Here is a 16,423-nt window from a genome sequence, read left to right as displayed (position 1 = left end):
GTAAAAAGTCCACCGAGAAAACCGAGGGGAAAGCAGAGAACCCGGCAAGAAAACTGCCATGGAGCTTTGGCCAGGAATCCCAGCCGTGTGTATGCTCCATCGGCACTGCCTCGCAGTGTTTCCCATAGGTAAGTAGTAAATCTGTCGGAAAAAAAAAAGCCGGGAATCCCGACGGGAAAATGAAAAAAAAAATAAAAAAAAAAAATAAGGATTCCCGGCTGTTTTCCTGAAGGGGAAAACTGTGAGGAAGCATGCACATGTCGGTTTTCCCAGCCAAAAGCTCCCCTGGCAGTTTTCATTCCTGCCGGGAAAACCGGTCGCGGGTACGAGGCTTTACTTGAGAAAATCTGTGTCCTTTGTGCAAGACCCTACAATCCACACAAGACTTTTGGGCAGATATTTTATCAAACGATAGATGGATGAAAGCTTCTTCTGGTTTGACAAGAACCAGGCGAATTTCGATCCATCTATGGGGAGGGCTGGTTGTACTAAAGCCGACCTATCAACTTCAGTACAACAAGCCTGTCAGGTTTTTCTTGTGCAATCGCTATCACTGCCAATGGCCATAGCCGCCAGCAGTGATCAGTGTTCTCTGACAGTGGGCAAACCTCCTGCTGTCAGGATACAATAGAGCAGGGGGAGGGATTCCCCTATTAACACTGTGTTAATGGGGGGGGGGGGGAGTGATATTCTTTACTTCAACCTGCACTTAAGGCTGGGTTCACACCCAATACTGATGCGGCTTCCAGCAGGGGTCCTGGTTCACCGTTTCAGATCAGATTTCAGCGCAAATTTTTGTAAAAATTCGGACCTGAAACTGGGCCAAAAGACACACAGGACTTCTGAGCCGCAGCAGAGATATGTGAACCATTAAATCTACTATTGCAAATTGGAATGGGGGGAACCTAAAAGGAAAGAAAATTGCATAATCAATGGCTTGCATAAGCCTGGTACTAAAAATAAATACAGGCAGAGGAACTTAATTTTACAGTGGATTTGGTTTTCCAACCTGCACTAGGCTTTGCACCATGAAATTCCTATGAAAAACTTATCATGAGTGACGTTAATAACATACATGTGGTGAGGGACTACCAGGCTTGTCCCGTGAGATTTACACAATGACACAAACTCTGGCTGCAGTTTCGATAGCAACAACACAAGAACAATGTCACTTGGGGTACCTTTGCATCACAACAAGATAATGCAGAGTGTTCACTGCCCAAAAGGGATAGAACGACCACTTTGTTAACTGTGGCACCAGTTAGCCCAGGGGTAGGTATCTACGGCACTCCAGCTGTTGTGGAACTATGAGTTTCTTGAGGCACTGCAAGACTGACAGCTACAGGCACATCTCCAGAGTCACCATGGGATTTGTACTGGTAGTTTCCACACAGTTTGAGGGTCAAAGATGCTTACTCTTGGCAAATGTACCCATTTTTTATCTCACAAGAGGAATATATGAACAAGCATTTACAGAAAGATCATTCAGATCAGAAGACAATTATATTATATAGAACATTGTAAAGGCTACAACCATGGGCTTCTGCCTTGTATTTTTTTTTCAATGGGTATGGTAAAAGTTTTCCGCTTTTGTGTTATAAAACCCAAAATAAAAATGTAATATTGCAGCTTACCAATCATTAAAAATAGTGGCTGCATTAGTTTACTTTTTTGTTAGACTTTTTCTCCTTTATTTTCACTTGATAATCTGGCCAGTAACACACTCCCTGTTTTAGGCCGGTCATACAAGGTTCAGATCTCAGCCAGTCCAGCAGGAACCGGCCGAGATTTGATCATTATTGGCCAGGTTAAATGTACAATTTTTTTTGATCAACCAACCTGCCGGATACTCTTGTAATTACCTCTAGCACGGGGATAAGCAATTAGCGGACCTCCAGCTGTTGCAGAACTACAAATCCCATGAGGCATAGCAAGGCTCTGACAGCCACGAGCATGACACCCAGAGGCAGAGGCATGATGGGATTTGTAGTTTTGCAACATCTGGAGGTCCGCTAATTGCATATCCCTGCGGTCTAGCAGCTACTATAGCTACTGTATTCTCCTGGTGGGCATGGCATCCCCCACCGGGAGAAGACAATGGCCCGGCATGAGGTATTCCCCCATCAACATTGCATGTGTTGATGGGGGAAAATCAAGCAAATTTCTTTCCCGAAACCCGTTTTTGCAGCAAAGAACTTCACTCTGTGTATGGACGGCCTTAAGGTGCCTCGACTCTGGATGGAAGAGCGACAGAGGCACCTTTCGACAGCCGCATTGTCAATCTGCGGAAAGTGTAGTTTTGGACATACTACCGGTAGCAGATTTTAAACAGTTACAGCTGGGTTTTTCCCCTCTTTTGGGAAAAAAGGTTTTACATAAGCAAAAAATTATTATTGTAAGCTCCCCTGTCAGTGTCCAATGGTCAGTCTAAACCTTTAATTGCGACTTTTACAAGACCAGTTAAAGTCAGTTGAAAATTAGCAGACTTACTGGGTGGATCAACAGGTGAAAATGAAGAGCCTCTTCCATGGCCTCTTCCATGGCCACTTCCATCACGGTGGACTGAACGGGTCCACCTGTCAGTTTTAAGGCAGACTCGATCGGACCATCCATTGCCCTCTAAGGAGCGACGAATGTCAAAGAACGTGTCTGCCTGTCCACTAAAAACAGACAGATGGGGATCCCATCCATTTGGTGGATCGCTTGGGTTTCCATCCGACCGCCCATAGAGGAGAGTGGGCTTTGTGTCACCGCTGAGCAGGCAGATTCGCAGGTGAAGGGGGGGGGGGGGGGGGGGTCTATAATATAAAAAAAAAAAAAAAAAAAGCAACCACCACATTCAAAGTGGAACTAATCTCTATCATATCTGGCGTTTTGGGATCTTGGGCAGAAACGCTGCAAATCTGCCTGTGATCCCAAATGGCACTGCATTAGTGGCAAAACACACCATGTGTGTTTGGGTGACATTGATTTTCAATGGCACCCAACGCGGTGTAGTTTTACTAAGTCTCGCGGCAAACAGAACTGCGCAAAGCTTGTCACCCTAAAAAGGGGCTTGTTTCAGTGACAAGCTTTGCACAATCCTGCACAACAATCGTGGCAAAACCGCACTGTGTTTAGATACCATTGACAATGAATGGCACCCGAACATGCATGGGGGGGGTTTTGCCTCTACTGCAGTGTGATTTGGGACTGCAAGCAGAACCGCAGCGATCCCAAAACGCCATCTTAGCCTTGGTTTGATCTGCAGTTGCCATGGTGCTGCACATTCATCAGTTATGACACAATCCTTTTGATGGCTTGACAGTTCAGTTAGTAACTGACTGATGTCATTTAAGTTATCATTTACTGCATGCCCTGAATGTAACTGCTTTTGAAAACAATTAAAGTAATGGATTTAGTTCCGCTTTAAAAAACGGAAAGCTTCTATATTACACCGATTTAAATTATATTACGCGCTATAGTAATACAACTGCTAAAAGACATTTTATTGGATCGGATCTAGGAAGGACGCGAACGAGACATTGCTCTGATGCCATCACGATCTTATAACAAATAGATGACTTTATTGTGAACCAAAAGAGTTTGGGCAGAGTTCTTGCTTCCTGCTATCGCTACACTACAGCTCAGATGTTGCCAATGCACATAGCAAAGCTGAGTTGTGATGTATCCAAGGGCAACAAAAATAAACAACCCTCGCTGGTCGATCTAAAGAGACTGTGGAAAACACAGGATGAAGCCAGGAAGTCGCACTAAAAAAAAAAGGGGGGGGTTGTGCTAAACATAAATAATAATATAGCACCATCAATACACACCCTCAACCTGAAACCAAGAGGACAGAAAGATTAGATTGATAAAACAAAGATCGCTCCCAAATCACTATAAACAAATTTCAAGGGGATGCCCGGGAAATTTGCGACTACCGGAAAGCTCTTTGTCACAGTGAGCTCCCAGCTGAAGGGAACAGGTGTGAGAAATAAGATGACATCTGCTCATTCGGATGGCAGGAAAATAAAACAATATGATGGACTGCGGAACGTGTCCGATTTCTGCTCCTATGAACTTTACCCTGCATGGCTCCTATCAGTACAAAGTGACTGCAGTAGAGTGCTGTTCTCCCTCTTTAAGGCCTCATTCACACCTGTGGCTGGAAGGGGGGCAGTAAAAGCAAGCTGCATTTTTACCCCCCTCCAGCTGCTATGGCAGCCATACCAGAGAACATGTGGTGGGATCAATGCTTTGCAAAAATGATCCCCCTATCACTTTCAATAGCCGCCCGCCAAAAGAGACCTATTTACTTAAATGGGCATGTGACGCAACAACCTCACAAGCGCATGCAATGCACAAGGCTGCGGCACAGCAGTGTGCTTTTTTAGGGTATAAAAGAAGCAGTGGGGAGGCAAAACAAATCCTTCTCATTGCCTTTAGAGTGCCCCCTGAAAAGTGGGCATTTGAAAAGGCCACGATTTGGCAAACTTCCACTATTGTAAATGAGCCCTAAGGGCTGGTTTGTAGCACATGCAGTCAGACACATTATAAAAGCAGAACTTCACTCTAAATGGGAAGTTCTGCTTAATGCCTTCCTTCCCCTTCCAGGGAACTTTTTTTTGTTGGGGGGAGTGGAGGCAAGTACCTGGTTTAAACAGGTACCCACTGCCACTTTCGGATGGATCGCCAAGGCCAGTGATGGCTAACCTTGGCACCCCCAGATGTTTTGGAACTACATTTCCCATGATGCTCATGCAATCTGCAGTGTAGTTGAGCATCATGGGAAATGTAGTTTCAAAACATCTGGGATGCCAAGGTTCATCATCACAAGCCTAGACGATTCCACTAGAGGTTCTCCAGCCTGTGCAACCTTCTGGGACACATCAGGTTCTAGAAGGCTGCTGGACCATTCACACAGCGCATGCGCAGTGGGAAGCCAGCTGTGAAGCTGTAAGAAGACACAACTGCCCTCCCACAGTTAACATGCCAATGCTGGGGATCTCAGAAACCAGGAAAGAACCATCCTGGGGGGGGCACAGGATCAATAGACAGGTAGGTGTTCTTAAAGTGGTTGTAAACCTCAGATATGAAATATGAACAAAGCCTATCTCGTCTATGGTGTTTAATTGTCTCAATTAAGAGCTACAAGACCCTTTTCACACGGAGGCAGTTTTCAGGCATTTTAGCACTACAAATATCACCTCTATAGCGCCTGAAAACTGTCTCCCCAGTGTTAAAGCCTGAGTGCTTTCACACTGGGGTGGTGGCGCTTGCGGGACAAAAAAAACAAAGTCCTGCAAGCAGAATCTTTGTGGCGGTGTAGGAACGCTGTATACAGCACTCCTATACCGCCCCTGCCCATTGGAATGAATGGGCAGCACTTCCAAACCACCGCAACACAGGCAGTTTTAACCATTTCTTCAGCCACTAGCAGGGGTTAAAAGCACCCAGTTAGCGGTCGAAAAGTGCCCCTAAAACTAGCGGCGCTTTACCGCTAAGGGACCCGCTGCCCCAGTGTGAAAGCAGAATTGACCATGAGTCAGATTGGTGCGATTTGACATGTCAAATCACATGCCAAATCGGTGCGTCGCCGCATCGGATTTCCAAAAGTCTTTTCTGTACTACTTTTGGAGAGTTCATTGACATCTGTGCAGAAACCCACACAGACATCTCTGAAATCGTCCCTGGAATCGGGACAGACGTGCGGGAATGAAATCATGCAAGTTCAGCTGAACTTGGCAAATTTCATGCCTGCACTCAGTGTGAACCTGGGCTTAGTGCAATTTCTGTCTGCTGCATCGTTCCTCTGCTATCAGCATGAATCACATCTGTTTTGCTGACACCAAAAGAAAAAAAGGTGACAGAGGAGGGACCTCCAGCATTTTGACAACCTGAGCTCTTTCCTGTAAGCTGCGTGAAGGGGAGGGGGGTGTTATGACCCTTCCCTCCAGTCAGCTCTCTGAGCTCTGTCACACAACAGTGATGTCACCCTTTACACCCACTAATCGGAATGTGGGCATACACACTTCAATAAAATGATCAATTTGTCAATCTGTCCTGATGGAGATAATCGTTCTATAGTCAAAAATCAATTTTTGCATGCGATTTGACATGTCAAATCACATGCCAATTTGGCAATTGCACTGTCCGAATCGGTGTGGCGCCGCACCCATCACAAAAGTAGCTTCTTTCCTACTTTTGGCGACTTCAATAGACATCTGAGCCGCAACCCACACAGATGTCTCTGAAATTGCCCCTGAAGTCGGGACTGACATGCTGGAAAGAAAATTGTGCGAGTTCAACTGAACCCGCACAAGTTCATTCCTGCTATTAGTGTGAACCTGGGCTTAATCAAGTCCAAATCATTTGATCAGTTGCGGGTCTGCCGGGTTCTGTAAAATCCTGCTTGTTGCTTTTTTGGTAAATATTGCAACAAGGAGGAAGAAAAAAAAAAAAAAAAAAAAAAACACCAAAAACGCACCTCCCCATTGAAAAGATTAGATCCTGCAGAAAAAAAAACTCACCCGCAGTTCCGTTTTTTGGTGCAGTTTTTGACTTTCAGGTCTTTTCTTCACAGGTGCAAAACGCACCAGAATAGCGGCAAAAACGCAAATGCACTTGCACAATGGAACAGTGTATGGTCCATACACGCGATCCGAATATCAGGCGAAAACGATCATCCGAGGAAGAATCGTACGATTTTCGGATCGTGTGTACACTATTTTTGAGAGTCGATCACGACAGTTCATCCAATATTCGATCAGACAAGCACGAAAAAATTGTGTTTAGTCAGTACAGCTGTCGTCTGAAAATACAATACAAATACGCTACAACACATGACATCACTTCCGATTTTTTTTTCTGGTCGTACGAGAATTTGTGTGACTTTAAATAACCTATTCAGTTTCTACTTGCGACTAGTAAGCGAACAAAGTCGTACGATATTCGGATCGTGTGGACATGGCATTAGATCATCAGTTTCAGAAGCCAGAAAGGAAGGTATGGTTGGTTTGCGATATGTGGGGGAGGAGCCCACAGATTGAACCTGTTCACCTTTCCACTTATCTAAAGCCACTGGCACTATTCATCCCACCATATACATTGCAATCTAACCATTCAATCAACTTTCAACATACCAAAACTACGTAAAAGGAGAATTCATGTACTTGTTGGTAGAGCCACAAGAAACTGTGCCATCAGAATATATATATACTGATGGCACAGTTTCGTATGTGTATAATATATATATATATATATACATATATATATATATATATATATATATATATATATAAAAATCTTAGATTTACCAAAATTATGTAATAGGAGGATAAACCTAAACAATCCATTGCATTTACAGAAAACCAGGATAAATACTGAACAGACTAGTTATGATTGTATACATATTACAGTTTTACATCTAGAGAAGGCTGCAGCGATGATCCAATTAGACCAGAAGATGTGTGGCTGACCATACACCATCAAATCTGACTGGATACGCTCTGTACAGTCCCCTTTAGGCTCAGGTCGCACTGTTGCAATCCAATTTATAGCGCAACTGGTGGTTTGTATATTCTATGGGGCCCAAAATCCAATTCAATTCAAGTAGTCAAGGAACCTTTACCAAAACAATGCCATGCTAAGTTGCATTGATGTGAATGGGCGCCATAGAAAACAATGCGATTTCCATACGATTCTGTGCGGCTCAAAATTTTCTTTTGATTTTATCCTTCAGATTTACCACAACCACATAATATGAGGTCAAATCTCAAGAGTTACAATGTGTATGCAATCAGACAGGTGCTTGCACTACATGGTTTTGGTAAATCTGACAAGAAAAGTTGTATAGTGTGTATGGGGGGGTTAGTTTGCAAAAATGATGCAATACAAAAATCAAACCATAACATTCCATTAGTATCCAATCAGGAAGACCCTTGCACTACATAGCTGTTGGTAGACCTAAAACTGGGATACACACACTATACAATTGTCTTTAGATTTACCAAAACCATACAATAGGAGTTTAAACCTAAACACTTTCAATAAGTATGCAATCAGGCAGTACCTGACACTAAATCTAAAGGAAATTGAACAACAAAAGTTGTATAGTGAGTATCCAGTTTTAAGGTCACCATACAACCTTTATACAATCAACGTTTGATTTACCAAAGACATACCTATCCTAGCCGATCAATTTGTATCTAACCAGGAAGGCCCTTAAATGACATGGTTGTCCGCAGATCTAAAGGCGATCATACAATCAGATTGTAACGTGTATGGTGATCTCAAAAGATTGTACAATCAGATTGTAACATGTATGGTGATCGTAAAATCAGATATCGACAAGTCCAGTAAATATTGGAAAGGGAGTGAGGTCAGGGTGACCCTGAGAAGGGGGTCTGGTAGATGAGATGCACCCCTGAGATCTAAACCCAATATAAACACATCTACTGGCTGCTATGGCAACCACTAAACTTTAGCAGCGCTATAAAAGTTGCCCTCTACCTATTGGTTGATGTCCAGGCCATGGCTAAGTGGAAGCAGCTGCTGTGTGTGTGTGTGGATTGGAGATGAGCGATGTGTGTATATGTGTAGAGATGATTGGATAGGACATCCGGCGGCAGAAAGGTTTAATAGACAGAAAGCGGCCGAGTACTCCATTGCTCCTATCTACTTCCTTCAGCCCAGCTCCCTTGCCCTCCCAACCTTGTGGCATGGCTGGGCTGTACGGGTGAGCGTTTCACCTGCGTCCGGCTGGATGCCTGCTGATGTGAAAGTTGTGGGCCCCGCGGTCTCCGGGCTGCTCCTCCGGCCACTGCTGATCGTGTGTCTCCGGTTGGCAAGTAACAGTCTCCACGGCTACAGTCACTATGGCGCCGGGGGTCTCGAGGCAACAGTTGCTATCCTCTCCCTCTGACGTCACCTACGCCTTTTCCCCTGCCCACTTTTCCCTCCCGTTGCCTCCCCATTGGCTCAACAGGACGTGACGACAAGACGTTCGTCAAATAGTGGCGAGCCAGTAAAGGGGCGCTCACCCTGCTCTCGGTATCAGTCTCCTTGACACGGAAGAAAGGCGGGGCTTCGGTCTCGGCGCCGGCTGTGGCGCGCAGCGGCGATTGGTTGGGGGTGGGGGAAGGGCGGTTACTAGGGTAACCGCCAAACCGTGCAAGCCGAAGCGCCGAATGATTGTGTCGTTCCGCGCCGTTTGGGAAGTGACTGGCGAGGGTATTTCCTCTCCGCTCGTTCCTATAGGCCCTGTGAGGAGAGGAGTTGGGTATGACGTTGTTGGCTATCACTCGGTGTACAGGCTGTGTGCTAAGCTTTACCTCATAACTTTCACAGACTCCATAGCTCACAGCGAGCCTCCTTTCCTACCTCAGCGGTTTGTAGCTCTCAGGAAAGGGGAAAAAAATCTATTATTCTCTATGGTGGAGGTTCCCATCTCCACTCTAAAACGCCTCACACTCAAAATAGTTTTGGAGCTACCTTGGTAGCTGGATTAAAGTGGTTGTAAACCCACTATTTGGACTTTTACCTACAGGTAAGCCTACAACAAGGCTTACCTGTAGGTAAGGAGAATATCTCCTAAACCTGCACGGTTTAGGAGATATTACCCCCGCAATGCGGGCGGCGCATGCGCAGGGGGGACTCCACGGCTGAAGGACCGGCATCGCCGGACCCTGCCGATTTTAAATCTCCCGCGCGCACGCGCGGGAGTGACGTCATCGCCGCTCCAGCCAATCACAGCGCTGGAGCGGCGATACCCGGAAGACACGCCGGAGCAAGATGACATCCTGCTCGGCGTGGACCAGGTAAGTGGTACACACCTCGTTCCGAGGTAAGTATTTCATAATAGGCTAGTATGCGGTGCATACTAGCCTATTATGCCTTTTGCATTGCAGGTTTGGGGGAAAAAAAAAAAAGTTTATGCGGTTTACAACCGCTTTAAGGCAGAACCCCATAGCAACCAATGGTGTAACATTATAGTTTTTGCTATTGGCGAATACAAAAGCTCCAAAACACTTATAAAACGTTGATAAATGCCAGAAAAGCAACATTCAGTCGTTAATGCAACTTTAAAGGGGTTGTAAATGTAGCACCCCCTTACCTTTAGTAAAGGCACTACGCTAAAGTTAGTGGGGGAATGAGAGAGTTCATTTGCTCTCATTCCGAATTGTGTTAAATTTGGTTGTCGCCAAATCTGCATTGTTCTGTGTGCCAGACTGTGTTCTAGGTATGTGGAGCCATCCCTGGGTGGCAGGTGGCGCCAGAGAGGTTCAGGCGGAGCCGCTTGTCCTCAGCAGCCAATTAGAGGAGTTTTCCCTCGCGGGGCATGCTTGGGAGGAGTAATTCTGTGGCGGAGGCCGTTGTGCTTGGTTCTTCGCGGGTTCCAGGTGCAGCACCCACCTTTAGGGTGTGCGCACATTGCGGGCCACACCACTCTGGCCTGGGGTCGCGCGCAATGCAGAGTTCCAGACTCTGGGCCCTCCTGGCCTAGAGCAACTGATGCCACAAAGGGGCCCCAGTGACTGACTGGGTCCCCCTTCTACTGAGGAGATCCCAGGCTGTATGCCGTTAGGTGGGGGGTCGGCTTGAGGAGAACCCGGAGGCAGGTTGTCCAAAAGGGCTTGAACGAACCATCGGGGATCTGGTGACCGGGACATTGACAGGTACACTTTCACTGTCAACTGTTGACCCTAGCGCAAATTTACTGGGAGGATACGCTCAACTATTTAGCTCATCCAAGTTCTAGGCCTGTGGCAGAGGCTCCCTCAGAGCCAGGTCTGTGGCAGAGACCTGCTCCTCCCAGCAGCCTTAAAGCGGGGGTTCACCCTATAAACCCCAAAAAAAAAAATGTCTTCTACCATAAAATCAGGCATTGTAGCGCGAGCTACAGTATGCCTGTCCCGATTTTTTTATCCCCGTACTCACCGTGTACTCGTACATCGAAGATACCGACTCCCCTCGGGGAATGGGCGTGCCTATGGAGACGGAGGATGATTGACGGCCGGCTCTGGCGCGTCACGCTTCTCCGGAAATAGCCGAAATAGGCTTGGCTCTTCACGGCGCATAGCCTGTGCGCAGGCGCCGTGAAGAGCCGAGACCTACTCCGGCTGTCTTCGGGGAGAGTGACGTGCCAGGGCCGGCCGTCAATCATCCTCCCTCTCCATAGGCACGCCCATTCCCCGCGGGAGCCGAAATCTATAATGTACGAGTACACAGTGAGTACGGGGGTAAAAAAAATCGGGACAGGCATACTGTAGCTTGCTCTACAATGCCTGTCGAGATGGTAAAATCGTGTCACTGAGGGTGAACCACCGCTTTAAAGTGACACTTCGGGTGCCAGGCCTGTGGCAGGGGTCTGTCCGGGGGCACTTCACCCACTCTGGCTGGAGTGGCAACGAACCGTATCTACTATTACTGAGCGCAGGATTGCTCTTTTTTCTATCCAAGCCTGATACTGCAAGGTTTTCTTACTTCATCAACCTTTCCTGTCCTACCTCATGTTGACGTTGGTTGTGTTGGGCCGAGAAATAAAGCATTCAGAAAAACCTATTTCGCTGATTGGACATTCGTTCACTGCTCTACTCACTACTATCACCCTAGACAACGATTAGAGGTCACTTCGTACGCCGATCCCAAATCGGCCAGCGGCTCCTGAGGGGGTAGCGCTACATAAACCTTTTTGTTTTTTCACCTAAATGCATTAAGGTGAAAAACACCTTGTAGTGTCCAGCCCCCCCCCCCCCCCCCGTTTTACCTACCTCAGCCCCAAATTTCCTTGGGCGCGATCCCGCCATCGCTATATCCACGGGTTCTCGGCTCTTCATTGGATAGATTGACAGCAGCGCAGCCATTGGCGGAATGCTGAACACGGGAGCACACCTACAAGGTAACCCCCTTGGGACTGCACTTCCATGAGTGGCTTATCTGATGCAGGGAGTAGCTGAAAGAGCCACCTTGGGACCTCAGAAGAGAATGTTTGGGGCCACTCTGTGCAAAACGAACTGCACAGTGGAGATAAGTATGACATGTTTTTTTAATGACCCGTACACACACAATCAGAAAAGCGCTCCCCCTGTGGCCAATTGGCACACGATAGCGCCTCCGGCGGCACACGCCCACCCCCCAGTGGCTATTGACAAAATCACGGTCGGGAACTGGTTAATATCACATACACAGGTTTAGAAAATCCGTATGAAAAATACCGCTTTTGAAGCAATCGTACGACAATGTTATCGTTGGTACACAGCTTTTGGAAGCCGATCAAGGCAATTTATGCAAAACTATCCAATGTTACAAGCGCAAAAAAAATTCTTATACAATACCAGTTTGTACAGTTTTGTTTAACCACTTCAGCCCTGAAAGGTTTACCCCACTTCATGACCAGGCCATATTTTTGCGATACGGCACTGCGTTACTTTAACTGAAAATTGCATGGTCGTGCAACGCTAAAATATGTTTTTTTCCCTCACAAATAGAGCTTTCTTTTGGTGGTATTTGACCACCTCTGCGGTTTTTACTTTTTGCGCAAAAGTTATAGCGCCTACAAGCTACGGGATAGATTTATGGATTTATTTTTTTGTTTCCTATCAGGACTGTGACATTGCGGCAGAAAAATCGGACACCTAACTGACACTTTTTGGGGACCAGTGACACTAATACAGTGATTTGTGCAAAAAAAGGCACTGGCAGGGAAGGGGTTAACTTCAGGGACGATCAAAGGGTTAAGTGTGTCCCTAGGCGGTGCTTTTTAATGGTGTGAGTGCTTTCACTGGGGAAAGACAGAGATCTGTGTTCCTGCTTGGCAGAAACACAAGATCTCTATCTTCCCATCTCACAGAACAGCGATCTGCCTTGTTTACATAGGCATACCGCTGTTCTGCCTCTCCTCAGAATGATCGACAGGTGCCAGCGGATGTGATGTCCGCTGGACCCGCTGATTGGCTCCCGCTGTGTCCAATCGCAGCCCAAGCGATTCGCTGGCAGCATGCATGCCCCACACCCTGTGCACATACAGGTACGTGATTTTGCACAGGAGGGCCGCCCTGCCGCAGTATATCTGTGTGGGGCGGTTAATCAGTACAGTTGTTGGAAAATGCACGTTACATCACTTCCGAATTTTTATTCTGTTCTAAGAGAATTTTTATAACTTTAGCCTCCATTTACACCTTGGCATCTGTAATCGGAGGCAAATCCAAATTGTGTAAAAGCTGCGGAACACATTTGTGATGCCATTACTTTCTTATGGTACCCCAATCGCGGCGGGACAAAACACGACAAAATTGCGGGGCGCATGTCACCCGTCCCGCGATTTGGGTGCCATTGAGAAATAATGGCATCGCCAACGCATCTGCGTTTTGCCATGATTTGGAATCGCTGTGATTCCGTTTGCAATTCCAAATGCCTAGGTGTGAATGTAGCCTTAGCAAACTCTTCATTTTCGATTTGAGACTAGAATGCAAAAAAAAACACGATTATTCGATAATCTTATTGTGTTTACCAGGCATAAGCCCCATGCCCCATACACGCGATAAGAAAATCAGATGAAATTATCCGTATGAAGAGCAATCGGTCGATTACTTGTTCATTATTATAGTGCTTTCGACAGCCAATTCTGACTGCCCAGATTAGAGGTGCACTGAATTTTGGTGCAGAAACTGAAAATTTAGGATGCGCTTGGCCAAAAACAGAAAATTACAGTTTTTAAAAAAACATACATTATTTTACAAAAGTGAGTACGCCCCTCACATTTTAGTAAATATTTTATTATATTTTAACGTGACAACACTGAAGAAATTACACTTTGCTACAATGTAAAGTAGTGAGTGTGCAGCTTGTATAAGGCCTCATTCACACGGGTTGTTCGGGTCCGTCTGTCACGGACCTGAACGACCGCTCCATGCATTCCTATGGAGCGTTGGATGTCAGCGGAGACATGTCCGCTGACATCCGACCCGATCCGCTAAAAACAGACGTATGGGGGCCACGTCCCCATCCGTCCATGCGGATCAGGTAAGATCTGATGAAAATGGACATGCTGTCCGTTTTCATCAGATCGCTCCATAGGACACAGCGTTGCCCGACAAGCCCCTCCCCGCTCAGTGAGCAGAGAGGAGCTTGTCATCCGTCGGCTCAGCAGAGATCTGCGGACTGATCTCCTGCTGAGCTGATGGGAGCAGGCAGACTCCGTAGGAACGGAGTCCGCCAAGTGTGAATGAGGCCTAACAGTGTAAATTTGCTGTCCCTTCAAAATAACTCAACACACAGCCATTAACCACTTAAAATTGCACCCACTTGTGGAATGGCGACAAACTTTGGCACTTAATAATCTCCATTGGCAACGTTTAAAAATGTCTACAGGTTACCGGTTTTGAGTTGCAGAAGATTTCTAGGAATAGCATTATTGCTCTCGCTCTAACAATCACGGCGATACCTCACGTGTGGTGTGAACATAGTTTGCATATGGGCGTGAGCTCGGCGGGATGGGGCACATTAAATTTAAAATGTATTTTACCTTTTTTTTTTTTGTACTTCTCCTTTAAAAAAAAAAAAAAAAATGGGTCACTTTTATTTCTATTACAAGGAATGTAAACATCCCTTGTTATAGAAAAAAAAGCATGACATGACCTCTTAAATGTGAGATCTGGGGTCAAAAACCTCAGATCTCAAATTTTCACTAAAATGCAAACATTTTTTTTTTAAATGTCATTTAAAAATGACAAAAATTCTGCTTTAAGAGCATTGGGCGGAAGTGATGTTTGACGTCGCTTCCGCCCTCCAATGCTATTGAGCCGAGAGGGGGGGGGCATCTTTCCCTCACTCGGCATCCAGGCATTGAGGGGAGAGGGCCCCCCAGTCGTCTCCGCCGCTTACCGGAGCCGTTGGTAGCAGCTGAGGCAACTCGCCTCCCCCACCACCGATAAAAGTGATCTTGCGGTGCATCCGCTGCAGAGACCGCTTTTATCCTAAAGAGAAACACACGCCATTCCTGAAAATACCGGGATTATGGCAGCTAGCTTCTGCCAGAAGAACAATATTTAGCATCAAAGTACTGATGTACGGAAATGGGAAAAAAAATTGGGCCCAATTAGACATTTTCCCTCCCCGTTGTCATGTGACTCGTTAGTGTTACAAGGTCTCAGGTGTGAATGGGGAGCAGGTGTGTTAAATTTGATGTAATCGCTCTCACTCTTTCATACTGGTTATTGGAAGTTCACCATGGCCCCTCATGGCAAAGAACTCTCGGAGGATCTGAAATATTTTTTTTGCTCTACATAAAGATGGCATAGGCTATAAGAAGATTGCCAGGAGTCTAAAACTGAGCTGCAGCACAGTGGCCAAGACCATACAGCGGTTTTACAGCACAGGTTCTACTTAGAACAGGACTTGCCATGGTAGCCCAAAGAGGCTGAGTGCACGTGTTCAGCATGTGAATGCTGATTGGTACAAAGCAAATGGGACTGGCAATGGGGGGAGTTTGAATGAGTGCGTTTTGTAAAAAGGATTGTTGCAGAGAATTCAGTCTCTCTCAACTGAAAAGCCTGCCATGAGTCTGTGTCTTGGGCCTAGCCACGCAGCCCAGACCTTTCTGTTAACATCTGAGTTCAGCCAGTGAGGGTTTACCCAGAGGAGGTGAAAAGTATCTTTTGATGTTCTTTGTTATATATGTTGTAGATATTTGCTGTTAGAATATGATGTTCCTATTTCAAAGGAAATAAATCCTACAATATTATACACTCTGAACTTGTATAACTATTGCATATATGTATTAATTGTATGTTCCTTTATTAAAGCAAAGGTCCGGTTAAAAAAAAAAAGTCAGCAGCTACTAACACTGTAGCTGCTGACTTTTAATAAGGACATTCACCTGTCCAGGGTGCCTGCAATGATGGCAGCCAAAGCCAAGCAATCGCTCAGGTCTCGGCTGCCCCACCACCATCCTCGGTGAGGGAATCAGGAAGTGAAGCGTTGCGGCTTCACTGCCCGATTCCCTACTGCGCATGTGCCTAGCAACGGGCACTTCTGGTATGTATAAAAAAAAAATTTGCAGCAGCATTTTGGATTTTTTTTTCAGGGTGGAGCTCCGCTTTAACTAATATGATCTAATATATGCTAGGCCTATGATATAATGTCAGCTATGAAGACAGACACATTTACTCAGTAAACAAGTTACCTTTATTTCCTTTGAATAAGGAACATCATATTCTAACAGCAAATATCTACAATATATATACCAAAGCACATCAAAGATACTTATCGCCTCCTCTGGGTAAACCCTCATTGGCTGAACTCAGATGTTAACAGAAAGGTCTGGGCCATTTTGGCTTTTCAGTAGAGAGAGACTGAATTCTTTGCAACAATCCTTTTTTACAAAACTCACTCATTCAAACTCCCCCCCTTTCCAGTCCCATTTGCTTTGTACCAATCAGCA

The 16,423-nt window shown here is 45.9% G+C and overlaps 1 protein-coding gene across 2 annotated transcripts in view; it reads right to left on the bottom strand.

Annotated features, from left to right (window-relative positions):
- The window catches only part of RFX2 (regulatory factor X2), a 51,208-nt gene extending 42,253 nt beyond the window's left edge, over positions 1 to 8,955 (bottom strand). The window contains exon 1 of one of the 2 annotated variants that reach the window (XM_040327254.1): positions 8,733 to 8,955. The gene's annotated coding sequence lies outside the window, so the exon portion shown is untranslated. The remainder of the gene's footprint in view (positions 1 to 8,732) is intronic. The other variant, XM_040327265.1, reaches the window with a different exon arrangement.
- Between the last annotated feature and the right edge of the window lie 7,468 nt (positions 8,956 to 16,423).

The sequence above is a fragment of the Rana temporaria genome, chromosome 1 (assembly GCF_905171775.1).
Source record: "Rana temporaria chromosome 1, aRanTem1.1, whole genome shotgun sequence".
NCBI classification, from domain to species: Eukaryota; Metazoa; Chordata; class Amphibia; order Anura; family Ranidae; genus Rana; species Rana temporaria.
The sequence above is the reverse complement of the archived record's forward strand: the minus strand, read 5'-3'. Positions and strand labels throughout refer to the sequence as shown.